Here is a 20,524-nt window from a genome sequence, read left to right as displayed (position 1 = left end):
GGATGGAGGGGCATTTACACCTACCCAGGATGGATGGAGGGGCATGTACACCTACCCAGGATAGATGGATGGATGGAGGGGCATGTATATCTACCCAGGAGGGATGGATGGATGGAGGGGCATTCACACCTACCCAGGATGGATGGATGGAGGGGCATTTACACCTGCCCAGGATGGATGGATGGAGGAGCATTTACACCTTCCCTGGATGGACTGGCATTTACACCTACCATGGATGGATAAATGGATTTAGAGGCATGTACACCCACCCAGGATGGATGGATGGAGGGGTATTTACACCTACCCAGGATGGATGGATGGATGGAGGGACATTTACACCTACCCAGGATGGATGGATGGATGGGGGGGGGCATTTACACCTACCCAGGATGGATGTAGGGGCATTTACACCTACCCAGGAGGGATGGATGGATGGAGGGGCATTTACACCTACCCAGGATGGATGAATGGATGGATGGGCATTTACACCTAGCCAGGATGGATGGATGAAGGGGCATATACATTTACCCAGGATGGATGGATGGATAGATGGAGGGGCATATACACCTACCCAGGATTGATGGAGGGGCATCTACACCTGCCCAGCATGGATGGATGGAGGGGCATTTACACCTACCCAGGATGGATGGATCGATGGAGGGGCATATACATCTACCCAGGATGGATGGATGGGGGGGGCATATAAACCTACCCAGCATGGATGGATGGAGGGGCATTTACACCTACCCAGGATGGATGGATGGAGGGGCATTTACACCTACCCAGGATGGATGGATGGAGGGGCATCTACGCCTACCCAGAATGGATGGATCGATGGAGGGTCATATACATCTACCCAGGATGGATGGATGGGTGGGCATATAAACCTACCCAGCATGGATGGATGGATGGAGGGGCATATACACCTACCCAGGATGGATGGATGGAAGGGCATATATACCTACCCAGAATGGATGGATGGAGGGGCATATACACCTAACCAGGATGGGGACCATATACCATATACGAAGATGTGGTCATATACAAGTATGGGGAGGGCATATACTGTGGGGCATATTTGGGACCATTACGCTGTAGAGCACTCTATGGGGACATGACGCTGTGGCTCACCATATGGGGCCATTACGCCTTTGGCTCACCATATGTGGCCATTACGCTGTGGCTCACCATATGGGGCCATTACGCTGTGGCTCACCATATAGGGCCATTACGCTGTGGGTCACCATATGGGGCCACTGAAGTTCTCCACCGAGGGGGTTAGAAACTCCTATTACAGTTACTGATGATTACTGCACGCCTCCTGTCACACAATTATGTTATAGCCTACTGACTTTGTACTTATATATAAAGATGATAATCATAGTGTTGTTTCAGCAGGGACAGATGTTACAGACTTTGCAGTAACTAATAAAAATGATGCCTTAAAACATTCTCTCATTATTCTGGCACTTAGCAAATATTAAAAATTATGGTAATCCTAATTGACCTAAAACGGGAAAGATTTATTCTGATTTCATGTCAGATATTGAGAAAAACATGCATATGTGTCTATTTATACAGTGTATGGAAACTTCTGGTTTCAACTCTGTGTGTGTGTATATGTATATATATATATATATATATATATATACGGTATATACTCGCTATTGGCGAGCATTTTTATTGGTATATCGTCTCCCATGCTGGTATGTGCTGCCCCCCTCCTTGTATTTGTGCTGCCCCCATACTGTACCCACCATCCAATCCTGGTATGCGTGGTACCCCTCATCCACAATCCTGGTATGCGTGGCACCCCTCACCCCCAATCCTGGTATGCATGGCACCCCTCACCCCCAATCCTGGTATGCGTGGCACCCCTCACCCCCAATCCTGGTATGCGTGGCACCCCTCATCCCTATCCTGGTGTGTATGGTATCCCTCATCCTGGTATGCATGGCACCCTATCCCTCACTCCCAATCCCGGTATGAGTGGCACCCCTCACCCCCAATCCCGGTATGCGTGGCACCACTCATCCCGGTATGCGTGGCACCCCTCACCCCCAATCCCGGTATGCGTGGCAACCCTCACCCCCAATCCCGGTATGTGTGGCACCCCTCATCCTTATCCTGGTATGTATGGTATCCCTCATCCTGGTATGCATGGTACCCCATCCCTCATCCCTATCCTGGTGTGTATGGTATCCCTCATCCTGGTATGCATAGCACCCCATCCCTCATTCCCAATCCCGGTATGCGTGGCACCCCTCATCCCCAATCCCAGTATGCCTGGCACCCCTCATCCCCAATCCCGGTATGCCTGGCACCCCTCACCCCCAATCCCGGTATGCGTGGCACCCCTCACCCCCAATCCCGGTATGCGTGGCACTCCTCACCCCCAATCCCGGTATGCGTGGCACCCCTCATCCCCAATCCCGTTATGCTTGGCACCCCTCATCACGGTATGCGTGGCACCCCTTATCCCTATCCTGGTATCTATGGCACCCCTCATCACTATCCTGGTGTGTATGGTATCCCTCATCCTGGTATGCATGGTACCCCATCCCTCATCCCGGTATGAATGGCACTCCATCCCTAATCCCGGCATGCGTGGCACCCCTCATCCCCAATCCCGGTATGCGTGGCACCCATCATCCCCAATCCCGGCATGCGTGGCACCCCTCATCCCCAATCCCGTCATGCGTGGCACCCCTCATCCCCAATCCTGGCATGCGTGGCACCCCTCATCCCCAATCCTTGTATGTGTGGCACCCATCATCCCCAATCCCGGTATGCATGGCACCCCTCATCCCCAATCCCGGTATGCGTGGCACCCCTCACCCCCAATCCTGGTATGCGTGGCACCCCTCACCCCCAATCCCGGTATGCGTGGCAACCCTCACCCCCAATCCCGGTATGTGTGGCACCCCTCATCCTTATCCTGGTATGTATGGTATCCCTCATCCTGGTATGCATGGTACCCCATCCCTCATCCCTATCCTGGTGTGTATGGTATCCCTCATCCTGGTATGCATGGCACCCCATCCCTCATTCCCAATCCCGGTATGCGTGGCACCCCTCATCCCCAATCCCAGTATGCCTGGCACCCCTCATCCCCAATCCCGGTATGCCTGGCACCCCTCACCCCCAATCCCGGTATGCGTGGCACCCCTCACCCCCAATCCCGGTATGCGTGGCACTCCTCACCCCCAATCCCGGTATGCGTGGCACCCCTCATCCCCAATCCCGTTATGCTTGGCACCCCTCATCACGGTATGCGTGGCACCCCTTATCCCTATCCTGGTATCTATGGCACCCCTCATCACTATCCTGGTGTGTATGGTATCCCTCATCCTGGTATGCATAGTACCCCATCCCTCATCCCGGTATGAATGGCACTCCATCCCTAATCCCGGCATGCGTGGCACCCCTCATCCCCAATCCCGGTATGCGTGGCACCCATCATCCCCAATCCCGGCATGCGTGGCACCCCTCATCCCCAATCCCGTCATGCGTGGCACCCCTCATCCCCAATCCTGGCATGCGTGGCACCCCTCATCCCCAATCCTTGTATGTGTGGCACCCATCATCCCCAATCCCGGTATGCATGGCACCCCTCATCCCCAATCCCGGTATGCGTGGCACCCCTCACCCCCAATCCTGGTATGCGTGGCACCCCTCACCCCCAATCCCGGTATGCATGGCACCCCTCACCCTCAATCCTGGTATGCATGGTCCCCTCACCCCCCAATCCTGGTATGCGTGTTACCCCTCACCCCCCAATCCTGGTATGCGTGGTACCCCTCACCCCCTCCAATCCTGGTATGTGTGGTACCCCTCACACCCCAATCCTGGTATGCGTGGTACCCCTCACCCCCCAATCCTGTTATGCGTGGTACCCCTCACCCCCTAATCCTGGTATGTATGGCACCCCTCACCCCCCAATCCTGGTATGTGTGGCACCCCTCACCCCCCAATCCTGGTATGTGTGGCACCCCTCACCGCCCAATCCTGGTATGCGTGGTACCCCTCACCCCCCAATCCTGGTATGCGTGGTACCCTTCACCCCCAATCCTGGTATGTGTGGTACCCCTCTCCCCCAATCCTGGTATGCGTGGCACCCCTCACCCCCAATCCCGGTATGCGTGGCACTCCTCACCCCCAATCCCGGTATGCGTGGCACCCCTCATCCCCAATCCCGGTATGCGTGGCACCCCTTACCCCCAATCCCGGTATGCGTGGCACCCCTCACCCCCAATCCCGTTATGCTTTGCACCCCTCATCCCGGTATGCGTGGCACCCCTCATCCCTATCCTGGTATGTATGGCACCCCTCATCACTATCCTGGTGTGTATGGTATCCCTCATCCTGGTATGCATGGTACCCCATCCCTCATCCCGGTATGCATGGCATTCTATCCCTCATCCCCAATCCCGGTATGCGTGGCACCCCTCATCCCCAATCCCGGCATGCGTGGCACCCCTCATCCCCAATCCTGGTATGTGTGGTACCCCTCACCCCCCAATCCTGATATATGCATGGTCCCCTCACCCCACAATCCTGTTATGTGTGGCCCCCTCATCCCTTTCACACTGTACACACATACAAAAAAAAAAACAGTTATACTCACCTTTCTTCTCTGTACTCCAGCGCTGCTGCGTCCTCTTCTGCCGGAGGCCGGGGGAGGAGTGCGGCGCCGGAGCACCACGCTGTCCGGTGCCATTTTGCTGAAGACACGCTGTAAATGTGTCTTCAGTAAAATGGCGCCGGATAGCGCAATGCGCACGCGCCGGTCCGACGCCTTCACTCCGCCCCTGGTCTCCAGCGGAGAGAGGCGCCGCGGCAGCGCTCCTCCCGGTCAGGTAAGTATCTAAGTATGGCGCCGGAGATCGCGGTATACGTTCAGTGTCTACGCATGCCGCGAACTCCGGCGCCATACACCTCCTCTTACCTGTAACGGCTGGATGTGTGCTTCTCTCTGGAGCCAGACTGCGCGTCACGCATGCGCAGTCTATCGAGGCTTCAGACAGAGACACGCATCCCGCCTTATATTATAGATATATGTATATATATATATATATATATATATATATACAGTACAGACCAAAAGTTTGGACACACCTTCTCATTTAAAGATTTTTCTGTATTTTTGTGACTATAAAAATTGTACATTCACACTGAAGGCATCAAAACTATGAATTAACACATGTGGAATTATATAGTTAACAAAAAAGTGTGAAACAACTGAAAATATGTCTTATATTCTAGTTTCTTCAAGGTAGCCACCTTTTGTTTTGATGACTGCTTTGCGCACACTTGGCATTCTCTTGATGAGCTGCAAGAGATAGTCACAGGAAATGATCTTCCAACAATCTTGAAGGAGCTCCCAGAGATGCTTAGCACTTGTTGGCCCTTTTGCCTTCACTCTGCGGTCCAGCTCACTCCAAACCATCTCGATTGTGTTCAGGTCTGGTGACTGTGGAGGCCAGGTCATCTGGCGTAGCACCCCATCACTCTCCTTCTTGGTCAAATAGCCCTTACACAGCCTGGAGGTGTGCTTGGGGTCATTGTCCTGTTGAAAAATAAATGATGGTCCAACTAAACGCAAACCGGATGGAATAGCATGCCGCTGCAAGATGCTGTGGTACCCATGCTGGTTCAGTATGCCTTCAATTTTGAATAAATCCCCAACAGTGTCACCAGTAAAGCACCCCCACACCATCACACTTCCTCTTCCATGCTTCACGGTGGGAACCAGGCATGTAGAGTCCATCCGTTCACCTTTTCTGCGTCGCCCAAAGACACTGTGGTTGGAACCAAAGATCTCAAATTTGGACTCATCAGACCAAAGCACAGATTTCCACTGGTCTAATGTCCATTCCTTGTGTTCTTTAGCCCAAACAAGTCTCTTCTGCTTGTTGCCTGTCCTTAGCAGTGGTTACCTAGAAGCTATTTTACCATGAAGGCCTGCTGCACAAAGTCTCCTCTTAACAGTTGTTGAAGAGATGTGTCTGCTGCTAGAACTCTGTGTGGCATTGACCTGGTCTCTAATCTGAGCTGCTGTTAACCTGAGATTTCTGAGACTGGTGACTCGGATAAACTTAGCCTCAGAAGCAGAGGTGACTCTTGGTCTTCCTTTCCTGGGGCGGTCCTCATGTGAGCCAGTTTCTTTGTAGCGCTTGATGGTTTTTGCAGCTTCACTTGGGGACACTTTCAAAGTTTTCCCAATTTTTCGCACTGGCTGACCTTCATTTCCTAAAGTAATGATGACCACTCGTTTTTCTTTCTTTTAAAAAAGCAGCTAACAGTCTATTCAGTAGGACTATCAGCTGTGTTTCCACCAGACTTATGCACAACACAACTGATGGTCCCAACCCTATTTAAAAGGCAAGAAATCCCACTTATTAAACCTGACAGGGCACACCTGTGAAGTGAAAACCATTTCCGGTGACTACCTCTTGAAGCTCATCAACAGAATGCCAAGAGTGTGCAAAGCAGTCATCAAAGCAAAAGGTGGCTACTTTGAAGAACCTAGAATATAAGACATATTTTCAGTTGTTTCACACTTTTTTGTTAAGTATATAATTCTACATGTGTTAATTCATAGTTTTGATGCCTTCAGTGTGAATGTACAATTTTCATAGTCATGAAAATACAGAAAAATCTTTAAATGAGAAGGTGTGTTCAAACTTTTGGTCTGTACTGTATATATGTAATTTTGCATGTGAGCTTCCCTATCATAATGTTTTTATATAGCAGACCATATTACGATATCATTGTGATGCAAATGTTTCTGTTGCGATCCTCAGCTCTAATTGAGAACACAATCTGCGTGGGACTGGGCCGAGTGGGGGCATCTGACCAACATTTAGCGGCAGGCCACGTGACTGCTATGGGGCCCGTGAGCCGGGGGTGCCCCATAGCAGTCGCCCCCCTCCTGCACCCCCCACTCCGCTGCTTGATTGCCTCCGTCGCCCGCCAGCACTGTCTTCAGGCATGACTGTGAGCTGTGCGCTGTGTGGCTGTGTCTTGTAGTAATGACACGGCAGAGGCGAGGCTACACCTTTAATTGTGCTTGTGTCGCCCCTGCTGTCATTACTAGCAGACCAGCCGCACTGCATGCGGCCATGCCTGAAGACAGAGCTGGTGGGCGACTGCGGCATTCAAGCAGCGGAGCGGGGGTGCAGGAGGGGGGACCTGATGAAGGGAAGCCCCGAGGGGGGCCCCGATGAAGGGAGGCCCCGAGGGGGGCCCCGATGAAGGGAGGCCTCGAGGGGGGGCCCCGATGAAGGGAGGCCTCGAGGGGGGCCCTTATGAAGGGGGGCCCCGATGAAGGGAAGCCCCGAGGGGGGCCCGATGAAGGGAGGCCCCGAGGGGGGCCCCAATGAAGGGAGGCCCTGAGGGGGGCCCTGATAAAGCGCCGGTAATTAAGCAGCGCTGGCAGAGCGGGGGGGGGGGCAAGAGGGGGGTCCTGATGAAGTGCCGGCAATCAAACACCGCCGGAGGTTCTCCCTGTGGAGATGCTTGGGGAGCAGTCCAGGCCCCGACGGCGAGTGGATTCCTCTGATGGTCTAGGGCCTGTGATGCCATCAGACAAGCCAGTGGCCCTGCACAGTTGGACTGGACACAGGACAAGGGGCAGGTGAGTGAGGCTTGTCGCCAGATTCCCCAATCCCCATATTAATCCCTTAACGCCCAATGACAGACACTGCACGGCATGAGCGGGTGTATGTTAACGCTCCTTGCCGTTCAGTGTCCGTCATGGCTTTAAACTCACTGTGTGTAGACACGCAGTGACAGTTAAGTAGTTAAGTACCGACAGCTGTCTGTGACAGCTGAGTGGCACGAGAAGGGGTGCAGGGATCCATGCTGTTGGTCCCCGCACCCAGATCGCTGAGATCGGTCAGTCAATCTGACTGACCGATCTCGGCATGCTCGCCCAGGAGAGGCTGTAATATCAGCTCCTCCTGCATGTTCAGTGCCAAAGCTCAGTGCTGCTGGTGGCTGAGCTCCGCCACTAAACAGCCAGGAGCAGTGTCAGCACCGCCCCTGGCTGTTAACCCCCTGAATGCTGCGATTGAGCGTGATCGCAGTGTTCAGGAGGCAGGCAGAGGGACGGCAGCTCCCTCTGCCTTCAGATCGGCGCCCCTGCGATGTAATCGCGGGGCCCAATCGTTGCCATGGTGACCCAGGTCACCAAGCTACAGAAAGCTGCTGAAACCATGTTCACAGCATGGTCTCAGGAGCTTTCACTACAGGTATAATGTACTGCAATGCATTATACCTGTGATCATAGGCGGATTATAATGAGGGCAATTTGGGCTAGCTCCCGGGGCTCTGGGGTGCCCGGGACCCCGGGGGGTCTATGGCCAGATTGCCCTCATTATAATATGTGCGGTGTCGCGGCACATACCGGCAGTCATAGGCGGGGGGCCCCCGGATCGCTCCCCCAGCAGCGGCGCATGGCCACTGCTTCTTCTTCGGCCGGGCCAGCACTGCACCTGTTAACTTCCCCGTGTTTTCACGGCCGCGTCACAGATAGGAGACACGGCCCTGTGTGCGGCCATGTCTGCTAGTGTGACGTCACGCAGTGCGCACCCTGCACTGCTACTTACCACCGGAGAGGAGCTGGACGACAGGAGCCGGGGGATGGTGAGTGTGTGTGTGTGAGTGTGCAGATATGTGTTTATGTGTGTATGTATATGTCTGTATATGTTTGTGTGACTGCGTGCGGCCTCCCGCTGTCTCTGGGGGGGGCGACATGCGGCCTCCCGCTGTGTATAGATGGTGCCGTGCGGCCTCCCACTGTGTATAGATGGCGCCATGTGGCCTCCAGCTGTGTATAGCTGGCTCCGTGCGGCCTCCCGCTGTGTATAGATGGCTATGTGCGGCCTCCCGCTGTATATAGATGGCTACGTGCGGCCTTCTGCTGTGTATAGATGGCACCGTGCGGCCTTCCGCTGTGTATAGATGGCTACGTGTGGCCCCCTGCTGTGTATAGATGGCTACGTGCGGCCTCCTGCTGTGTATAGATGGCTACCTGCGGCCTCCCGCTGTGTATAGATGGCTACCTGCGGCCTCCCGCTGTGTATAGATGGCTTAGTGCGGCCTCCTGCTGTGTATAGATGGTGCCGTGTGGCCTCCCGCTCTATATAGATGGCACCGTGCGGCCTCTCGCTGTGTATAGATGGCACCGTGCGGCCTCCCGCTGTGTATAGATGACACCATGCGGCCTCCCGCTGTGTATAGATGGCACAGTCCGGCCTCCTGCTGTGTATAGATGGCACCGTGTGGCCTCCTGATGTGTATAGGAGGATTGTGGCAGCTCATATTGTGTATAGGGTCTCATACTGTACATAGGGGATGTCAGCATACTTAAATGTGCTCAATATTAAGTTATACAATTAATGTAAAAAAAATATTATAATTAATATATTAATATTGTGCCAAATTAATTTCACGTGAACTATCACATGATCTATCACAGGGGATCATGTGACATGTCACATGATACATCAGGTGTGTGTGTGTGTGGGGGTGCCACACCTTCTAAACTGCCCAGGGCCCAGTGGTACCAATATTCAAAAAGGGGTGTAAAAGTGACCCTGGGAACTATAGACCAGTCAGCTTAACGTCTGTTGTGGGTAAATTGTTTGAAGGATTTCTTAGAGATGCTATTGTAGAATATCTTAATGATAATAACTGTCTAACTCCATATCAACATGGATTCATGAGGGATCGCTCCTGATCGCCTTCTATGAGGAGGTGAGCTCACAGCTGGACCGGGGAGAGTCAGTGGATGTTGTATACCTTGACTTCTCCAAAGCGTTTGATACCGTGCCACACAAAAGGTTGGTATATAAAATGAGAATGCTTGGTCTGGGGGATAATGTGTGCAAGTGGGTAAATAGCTGGCTGAGTGATAGAAAGCAGAGGGTGGTTATCAATGGAGTAAGCTCAGGGTGTGTCAGGGTTACTAGCGGGGGGCCTCAAGGGTCTGTCTTGGGCCCTATATTATTTAATATATTTCTTAATGATCTAGTGGAAGGGTTGCATAGTAAAATAGCAATATTTGCAGATGATACTAAACTTTGTAAAGTAGTTAACACAGATGAGGATAGGGCACAGCTACAGGAGGATTTAGATAAATTGGGGAGTTGGGCCAAAAAATGGCAAATGGGGTTCAATGCCGATAAATGTAAGGTCATGCACATGGGAAAGAGAAACAGCAGTCACCCATACATATTAAATGGGAAACCGTTGGGAAAATCTGACATGGAGAAGGACCTGGGCGTCTTGGTTAATAGCAAATTAAATTGGAGTGCCCAGTGTCAGGCAGCAGCTGCGAAGGCAAATAGAGTCATGGCATGCATCAGAAGAGGAATAGGGGCATTTGATGAGAACATTGTTCTTCCGCTGTCTAAAGCGCTGGTAAGGCCGCACTTAGAATATTGTGCACAGTTCTGGGCTCCGGTGTTCAGGAAAGACATATTGGAGCTAGAGAGGGTACAAAGGAGGGCGACTAAGGTAATAAAGGGAATGGAGGGACTAGAATACCCAGAGAGGTTGTCCAAATTAGGCCTATTTACGTTGGAAAAGAGAAGGCTTAGGGGAGACCTCATAAACATGTATAAATACATCAGGGGGCAGTACAGAGATCTCTCCCATGACCTGTTTATACCAAGGATGGTGACAAAGACGAGGGGGCACACTATGCGTCTGGAGGAAAGGAGGTTCCTGCACCAGCATAGAAGGGGATTCTTTACGGTCAGAGCCGTGAGACTCTGGAACTCTCTGGGAGAGGAAGTGGTGATGTCCAACTCAAAGAGTTCAAGAGAGGCCTGGACGCCTTTCTTGAGAACAATAAAATTACATCTTATGCTTAGTGATAGTTAATTAATCCAGGGATTTAATCTGACTGCCAGATTGGAGTCGGGAAGTGAATTTTTCCTCAATGATGTAAATTGGCCTATACCGCATGGTTTTTTGTTGCCTTACCCTGGATCAACGCTGCGGAATAGCTGCAGTGCTCGAGAAATAGGCTGAACTGGATGGACGCTTGTCTTTATTCGGCCTTATAAACTATAAACTATAAACAGGGCCCTTGCTACTCTTAATCCACCCCTGCCTGTGATCAAAGAGAAAAAAAGTGAAAGTCCCATAAAGGGACTAAGTAAAAAAGTTTAAAAAAATTGTAAAAAAAAAAATTGTAAAAAAAAATATTACAAAATAATAATAATAAAAATATTCACTAAGAAATACACATTTTTATGTAAAAAAAAATAAATAAAAAAGTACACATATTTGGTATTTCCGTATCCGGAACAACCCAACCTATAAAAGTGCCACACTAGTTAACCCCTTCAGTGAATGCCGTAACCCCCCCAAAAAAACGAGGCAAACAATGCTTTATCATCACTGGAAAAAAGCTATCACCGCTGGAAAAAAGTGGAATAAAACGTGATAAAAAAAACAAATATAAATAAAATTGGCACCGTGAAAACGTCATCTTGTCCCGCAAAAAACAAGTCGCCATACAGCCCCATCAGCGGACAAATAAAAAAGTTATAGCTCTCAGAATAAAGCGATGCAAAAAGATATATTTTTTCTATTAAAGTTTTTACTGTGTAAAAGCGCCAAAGCATAAAAAAACGCTATGTGGTACCACTGTAATCGCACCGACCTGAAGCATAACGCTGCCTTATCAATTTTACCACACGCAGAACAGCATAAAAAAAAAACAATTCCTGAATTGCCGGTTTTTGTTCATTCTCCCTCCCCGAAAATTGGAATAGAAAGCGATCAAAAAATGTCATGTGCCCGAAAATGGTACAAATAAAAACGTCAGCCCGTCCCGCAAAAAAACAGCCCTTACACGACTGTCCTGGAGGAAGATTCCCTATAATGAGGCAGATGGAGGCATTGTGGACGCTGTCTGACCTGTGATCCGGCGGTGTCCGTCTTTTTAGGTCGTCACAGTTTTGTACAGATGGAGCCCAGAGTAACTCTGCTGCCTCATTATAGTCAATGGATCCCCTGGAAGATGTCACCTGAATCACGTCACTCAGAGATTTAGATGGAAACCCCAAAGCAATTGCTCAGCGTACAGCGCCGGATAAATGTGATCCCAAATGCTGTGTAAAATGTTCCCAATAAAAGCTTCAAATCAATCCACAAAAAAAACCTCACTCAGGTCCGTCATCTGTCAATGAAAATATAGGGGGGCTTCCACGTTACTGGTAAAACAAAGGCATCCGAAATTCTAATACCCCCCCACCGTGCCCTTCTGAGCCCCACAGTGTGCCTAAACCACATATAGCATCCACATGTTTGGCAGGGGTATAATTTCCAAATTGGGGTCATTTGAGGGGGGATTCTGCTCTTCTAGCACTTAGGGGCTCTGTATAAGGAGTCCGCAAAGTATTCTAGGAAAATCTGCCCTCCAGGAGGCAAATAGTGCTCCGTCCTTCCTGAGTGTCGCCGTGTGGCTAAGCAGTACTGTACAGCCACATATGAGGTATTGCCACATTCAGCAGAAATTGTGGGACAAATTTTGGTGCCAGTTTTATCCATTATCCCCATTTGAAAATGAGAAATCTGGGGCTAAAACAAAATTTTTGCGCTAAAAATGTAATTATTTTTTCTTCACTGCCCAATGGTATAAAATTCTGTGACACACCTGTGGTGTCAATATGATCACTGCACCCCTAGATGAATTCATTGAGAGGTGTAGTTTGTAAAATGGGGTCACTTACGAGGAATTGTGCTGTTATGGCACCTCAGGGGCTCTCCCAGTGGGTGATGGCACCCTCAAACCATAACAGTAAAATCTGCACTATAATATAGTGCTCCTTCCCTTCTGACCTTTGCACCAGGGTCGGCCTGGCCTGGCGGGAAATTGGGAAATTTTCCGGTGGGCCCCGATATGAGAGTGAGAAAATTGGTGGCGGGGGCCCTTTAAAAGTGCGGACCCTTTAATAGCGTGGCTGAAGCAAATGTAGCGTCGCGCGCATGGCACATTCATTGGTGACAGCGGGACTGCAATGACGTGCATGCAGCATACTTACCACGTGAGTCCGTGACACTAAGAGGATGGAAGTTCTTTCAGGGCGGTGACACGCACCGCGCTCTGCTTTCCCGCTGGCTGGCAGACTGTGGTGTGGTGTCAGGTGACACTGACGCCGCTCTCTTCTGGCCTCTGATACGCCGCGGCCGCGCTCTGCAGTGTTCTCTCTCTGCTCCAGGGCCGGCCTCTGATACGCCGGCGCCACCGAAGCCGACGTCTCGCTCTGCTCTACCTGCTCCCGGGCTTCTTATATGGTACCATCCCGGCTCCTTATCTGCCCTGGCCCCTTGTAGTAACTCCGGCTCCACTCCGGACCGGGTGGTGGCACCGGCATCGGAGCACCGCCCTCTTCTCTCCTGCTCTGACTCTGGGCTTTTTCATACCTGCTCCGGGGCTGGATATGTGGATGGTGACCTGCAGCACTCTACAGTTCAACTCTCCAACCTGGCCTGGCCTGGAATTGGAAACAAGGCTGCAGGCCTACAGCTCTCACTGCTTCAATTTCAAGTCAAGAGCACTGTGCCAAATATTCAATAAAGTTTTTATGGGAGAGTGTTCCTAGCATTGTCCAACAATAATATACTGTAATTTATTTTATACATTATGCCTTGCACTCCCGGCCTCCTATATGAAATGTAGATCATACTCTTGGCCTCTTTATAACATATACAGTCTATATGTCATATAGGAGGCCAAGAGTGCGGTATACATTTTATATGAGGCCTAAAGTGCGGGCCTACATGATGTACAACACACTCGGACTCCTATATAAAGTAAAATATAGGCTATAGGAGGCAGAGAGTGCAGTATAAGTCATATATGGGGTCACCGCCTATATGATCTATATATCGCACTCTCTGCCTCCTATATGAAATATAGATCACACTCTCAGCCTCTTATAAGACATATATAGTCTATAAAGGGTCTTTAGCACATCTGTGTTTCTAGTTCATGTGGTGACAGTTTCCACACGTACCGGAGACACATACACACGTAGACACATTCAAATGAATGGGTCTGTGCACATGTCAGTGTTTCCACGGACCGTGTGTCCGTGGGCAAAACACGCTGACATGTCAGTTTTTTTATACACTGCACTGGCCGAAAAACGTCCCACACACGTGCACACTGATGACACACAGATGACATGCGTGTGTTATCCGTGTGACACATACCGGCGCCTGTGAATCAGCGGTACAGTTCATGCTGTTCCCAGGTGCTTAAGCAATCACTCATCCTTGTCCCCTGCCGGCGCTGCCATCAGCACTAGCAAGGGACAATGTTGAGAGTAGTAGGTTCACCTCCCGATGTCGCCAAAACCTGTAAATATAAGAAAATAAAAACATATTCACCTGGCTTGAGGCGACCACATATGCTGAGGAGAATGACTCCCTGCAGCGACCGGGCCCCTACGCTGAGCTCACTGAGTGACAGGGCATCGCTCACTGAGCTCAGCACAGGTCGGGGGCCCGCTCACTGCAACAAGACTAGAAGCAATGGGATGAAACTAAATGGGAGGAGACACAGATTAGGTATTAGAAAAAACTTTTTGACAGTTAGGGTGATTAATGAGTGGAACAGGCTGCCACGAGAGGTGGTGAGTTCCCCTTCAATGGACGTCTTCAAACAGAGGCTGGACAGACATCTGTCTGAGATGATTTAGTGAATCCTGCTTTGAGCAGGGGGTTGGACCAGATGACCCAGGAGGTCCCCTCCAACTCTACCATTCTATGATTCTATGATTCTATGAAGACTTGGCTAGACGATAGCTACGACTGGGCGGTAAATTTATTAGATTATAGTTTATTTAGAAGGGACCGGAAACAGGGGAAAGGCGGAGGAGTCTGCTTATATGTAAAGTCACGTCTAAAGCCCACACTAAGGGAAGATATAGGAGAGGGAGAAGAGGGGGTCGAGTCCATGTGGGTAGAGATAGAGGGGGCAAAAAATAATAATAAAATATTACTGGGGGTCTGCTATAAGCCACCCAATATAACAGAGGAGAATGGGAAACTGCTATTAGGACAAATAGACAAAGTAGCAAAACATAATGAGGTGATTGTAATGGGGGACTTCAACTACCCGGATATTGACTGGGAAACAGAAACCTGTAGATCGCAGAAAGGAAAAAGGTTCTTGACAAATATCAAGGATAATTATCTCTCCCAACTAGTGCAGGAACCAACGAGAGGGAAGGCCGTGTTGGACTTAATATTGACTAATAGGCCTGATAGAATAACTGAGGTACAGATAGGGGGGCACCTAGGTAATAGCGACCATAATATTATCGACTTCAAAATGCCCTTCAGTAGGGTTATCAATAAGGGAACAACAAAAACATTAAACTTTAGGAGGGCGAAGTTTGATCAGCTGAAAGAAAGCCTTCAACTTATTGACTGGGACAAAGTTCTTAATCAAAGGAATACGAATAGTAAATGGGAAACCTTCAAAAGAATTCTGAATACTCAGTGCGAGAGGTATATACCGTATGGGAATAAAAGGGCCAGAAATAAGAGGAAACCAATATGGTTGAATAAGAACGTAAAAGGGGCGTTAAATAGCAAAAAAGAGGCATTCAAGAGATTAAAACAGGAAAACAGTAAGGAGGCACTAATGTGTTACAAGGAAAAAACGAGAACCTGTAAAAAACAAATAAAAATAGCGAAGGAGGAAACAGAGAGACGTATTGCTAGGGAAAGTAGATCAAATCCCAAACTGTTCTTTACGTATATAAATAGTAAAAGGATTAAATCGAATAATATTGGACCGATAAAAAGTGAGGAAGGCAAAATCATAGAGAAAGATGAGGATAAAGCTAATCTATTAAATAATTTTTTTTCGACAACTTTCACAAAGGAAATCGAACTAACAGGAGAAATGAGAAGTGACAAGCTTAATCCTCTACTAAGTATGACAAATCTAACCCAAGCTGGGGTACAGAAACGCCTCAGTAACATTAAAATAAACAAATCACCAGGACCTGATGGCATACACCCACGGGTACTAAGGGAACTAAGTAATGTGATAGACAGACCGTTGTATCTTATATTTAAGGACTCTGTTGAGACTGGGTCTGTACCACTTGATTGGCGACAGGCGAATGTAGTGCCAATATTCAAAAAGGGAGCGAAAAGTGACGCCGGAAACTATCGGCCGGTGAGTCTGACGTCCGTTGTGGGCAAAATTTTTGAAAGCTTCATTAAAAAGGCAATTACGGAGCATCTTGATGCTAATAATCTTTTAACCCCGAACCAACATGGATTCATGAGGAATCGCTCCTGCCAAACAAACCTGATTGACTTCTACGAGGAGGTTAGCTCTCGAGTAGATCAGGGGGAACCAGTGGATGTCGTGTATCTCGACTTCTCAAAAGCGTTCGATAGCGTGCCACATAATAGGTTGGTATACAAAATGAGAATGATGGGGCTGGGGGAAAATGTCTGCAAGTGGGTAGCTAACTGGCTAAAGGATAGAAGGCAGAGGGTGGTTATAAATGGAATATACTCAGATTGGGTAAGCGTCACTAGTGGGGTACCACAGGGGTCTGTACTAGGCCCAATGTTATTTAATATCTTTATTAACGACATAGTCAACGGGATAAATAGTAAAATATCAATATTTGCAGATGACACAAAGTTATGTAAAACAATTAATACAAAAGAGGACAGTGCAGACCTACAGAGGGATTTGGATAAGCTGGGTAGGTGGAGCATTAAATGGCAAATGAGGTTTAACGAGGAGAAATGTAAGGTCATACATATGGGAAGGAAAAATGGAAGTCACCAGTACTCACTGAATGGGAAATCATTGGGGAATTCAGAGATGGAGAAGGACTTGGGCATCTTGATTGATAGCAAACTAAATTGGAGTGCCCAAAGTCAGGCCGCTGCTGTAAGGGCAAACAGGGTAATGGGATGTATCAGAAGAGGTATAGCTGCAAAGGATGAGAACATTGTTCTTCCACTGTACAAAGCACTGGTCAGACCACACTTGGAATACTGTGCTCAGTTATGGGCCCCAATATATAGAAAGGATATAAATGAGCTTGAAAAGGTACAAAGGAGGGCAACAAAATTAATAAAGGGAATGGAGGGACTGCAATACCCAGAGAGGTTGGCAAAACTAGGACTATTCAGCCTGGAAAAGAGAAGGTTGAGGGGGGACATAATAAATGTGTACAAATATGTTAGGGGACAGTATAGAGACCTTGCCCGGGATTTGTTCAAAAGGAGGGATATTACGGTAACAAGAGGGCACTCACTAAGACTGGAAGAGAAAAGGTTTCAGCACCAGCATAGGAAGGGGTTCTTTACGGTAAGAGCAGTGAGAATATGGAATTCACTGAGTGAGGAGACGGTAATGTCGGATTCACTAAACCAGTTCAAGCGGGGACTGGATGCATTTCTAGATACCAGGCAGATTTCAGCATATACTTAAAAATAAAATAAAATAGTAGGTTGATACAGGGATTTATTGTGACTGCTGGTTTCAGAGTCGGGAGGGAATTTTTCCTCAGGTGAAGATTGGCTAAATCATTTGGGGTTTTTGCCCTCCTCTGGATCAACTTTAGCAATTACAGAACTAACAGGTCGAACTTGATGGACGCAAGTCTTTATTCGGCTTTACAAATTATGTTACTATGTTACTATGTATTTCTCCTGGAAATGTAAGAACTTTATTTTATGCACTTCCTCTGTAATCCCTCCTGGAAATGTAAGAACTTTACTTTATGCACTTCCTCTGTAATCCCTCCTGGAAATGTAAGAACTTTACTTTATGCACTTCCTCTGTAATCCCTCCTGGAAATGTAAGAACTCTACTTTGTGCATTTCCTCTATAATTCCTCCTGGAAATGTAAGAACTCTACTTTATGCACTTCCTCTGTAATCCCTCCTGGAAATGTTAGAACTCTACTTTGTGCACTTCCTCTTTAATCCCTCCTGGAAATGTAAAAACTCTACTTTGTGCACTTTCTCTGTATTTCCTCCTGGAAATGTAAGAACTCTACTATATGCACTTCCTCTGTAATTCCTCCTGGAAAAATGTAAGAACTTTACTTTATGCACTTCCTCTGTAATTCCTCCTGTAAATGTAAGAAATCTACTTTGTGCACTACCTCTATAATCCCTCATGGAAATGTAAGAACGTTGTGCATTTCCTCTGTAATCCCTCCTGGAAATGTAAGGACTCTACTTTCTGCACTTCCTCTTTAATTCCCCCTGGAAATGTAAGAATTTTACTTTATGCACTTCCTCTGTAATCCCTCCTGGAAATGTAAGAACTTTACTTTACTTTATGCACTTCCTCTGTAAATCCTCCTGGAAATGTAAGAACTTTACTTTATGCACTTCTTCTGTAATCCCTCCTGGAAATGTAAGAACTTTATGCACTTCCTCTGTAATCCCTCCTGGAAATGTTAGAACTTTATTTTATGCACTTCCTCTGTAATCCCTCCTGGAAATGTAAGAACTTTACTTTATGCACTTCCTCTGTAATCCCTCCTGGAAATGTAAGAACTTTATTTTATGCACTTCCTCTGTAATCCCTCCTAGAAATGTAAGAACTTTACTTTATGCACTTCCTCTGTAATCCCTCCTGGAAATGTAAGAACTTTACTTTATGCACTTCCTCTGTAATCCCTCCTGGAAATGTAAGAACTCTACTTTGTGCATTTCCTCTATAATTCCTCCTGGAAATGTAAGAACTCTACTTTATGCACTTCTTCTGTAATCCCTCCTGGAAATGTAAGAACTTTATGCACTTCCTCTGTAATCCCTCCTGGAAATGTTAGAACTCTACTTTGTGCACTTCCTCTTTAATCCCTCCTGGAAATGTAAAAACTCTACTTTGTGCACTTTCTCTGTATTTCCTCCTGGAAATGTAAGAACTTTACTTTATGCACTTCCTCTGTAATTCCTCCTGTAAATGTAAGAAATCTACTTTGTGCACTACCTCTATAATCCCTCATGGAAATGTAAGAACGTTGTGCATTTCCTCTGTAATCCCTCCTGGAAATGTAAGGACTCTACTTTCTGCACTTCCTCTTTAATTCCCCCTGGAAATGTAAGAATTTTACTTTATGCACTTCCTCTGTAATCCCTCCTGGAAATGTAAGAACTTTACTTTACTTTATGCACTTCCTCTGTAAATCCTCCTGGAAATGTAAGAACTTTACTTTATGCACTTCTTCTGTAATCCCTCCTGGAAATGTAAGAACTTTATGCACTTCCCCTGTAATCCCTCCTGGAAATGTTAGAACTCTACTTTGTGCACTTCCTCTTTAATCCCTCCTGGAAATGTAAAAACTCTACTTTGTGCACTCCCTCTGTAATTCCTCCTGGAAATGTAAGAACTCTACTTTATGCACTTCCTCTGTAATTCCTCCTGTAAATGTAAGAAATTTACTTTGTGCACTACCTCTGTAATCCCTCATGGAAATGTAAGAACGTTGTGCATTTCCTCTGTAATCCCTCCTGGAAATGTAAGGACTCTACTTTCTGCACTTCCTCTTTAATTCCCCCTGGAAATGTAAGAATTTTACTTTATGCACTTCCTCTGTAATCCCTCCTGGAAATGTAAGAACTTTACTTTACTTTATGCACTTCCTCTGTAAATCCTCCTGGAAATGTAAGAACTTTACTTTATGCACTTCTTCTGTAATCCCTCCTGGAAATGTAAGAACTTTATGCACTTCCTCTTTAATCCCTCCTGGAAATGTAAAAACTCTACTTTGTGCACTTCCTCTGTAATTCCTCCTGGAAATGTAAGAACTCTACTTTATGCACTTCCTCTGTAATTCCTCCTGTAAATGTAAGAAATTTACTTTGTGCACTACCTCTGTAATCCCTCATGGAAATGTAAGAACGTTGTGCATTTCCTCTGTAATCCCTCCTGGAAATGTAAGGACTCTACTTTATGCACTTCCTCTGTAATTCCCCCTGGAAATGTAAGAACTTTACGTAATGCACTTCCTCTGTAAATCCTCCTGGAAATGTAAGAACTTTACTTTATGCACTTCTTCTGTAATCCCTCCTGGAAATGTAAGAACTTTATGCACTTCCTCTGTAATCCCTCCTGGAAATGTTAGAACTCTACTTTGTGCACTTCCTCTTTAATCCCTCCTGGAAATGTAAAAACTCTACTTTGTGCACTTTCTCTGTATTTCCTCCTGGAAATGTAAGAACTCTACTATATGCACTTCCTCTGTAATTCCTCCTGGAAATGTAAGAACTTTACTTTATGCACTTCCTCTGTAATTCCTCCTGTAAATGTAAGAAATCTACTTTGTGCACTACCTCTATAATCCCTCATGGAAATGTAAGAACGTTGTGCATTTCCTCTGTAATCCCTCCTGGAAATGTAAGGACTCTACTTTCTGCACTTCCTCTTTAATTCCCCCTGGAAATGTAAGAATTTTACTTCATGCACTTCCTCTGTAATCCCTCCTGGAAATGTAAGAAC

This window comes from Phyllobates terribilis, unplaced genomic scaffold (genome assembly GCF_046119375.1).
Source record: "Phyllobates terribilis strain yellow unplaced genomic scaffold, ASM4611937v1 Scaffold_46__1_contigs__length_10046794, whole genome shotgun sequence".
NCBI classification, from domain to species: Eukaryota; Metazoa; Chordata; class Amphibia; order Anura; family Dendrobatidae; genus Phyllobates; species Phyllobates terribilis.
This window is presented reverse-complemented; position numbering follows the sequence as displayed.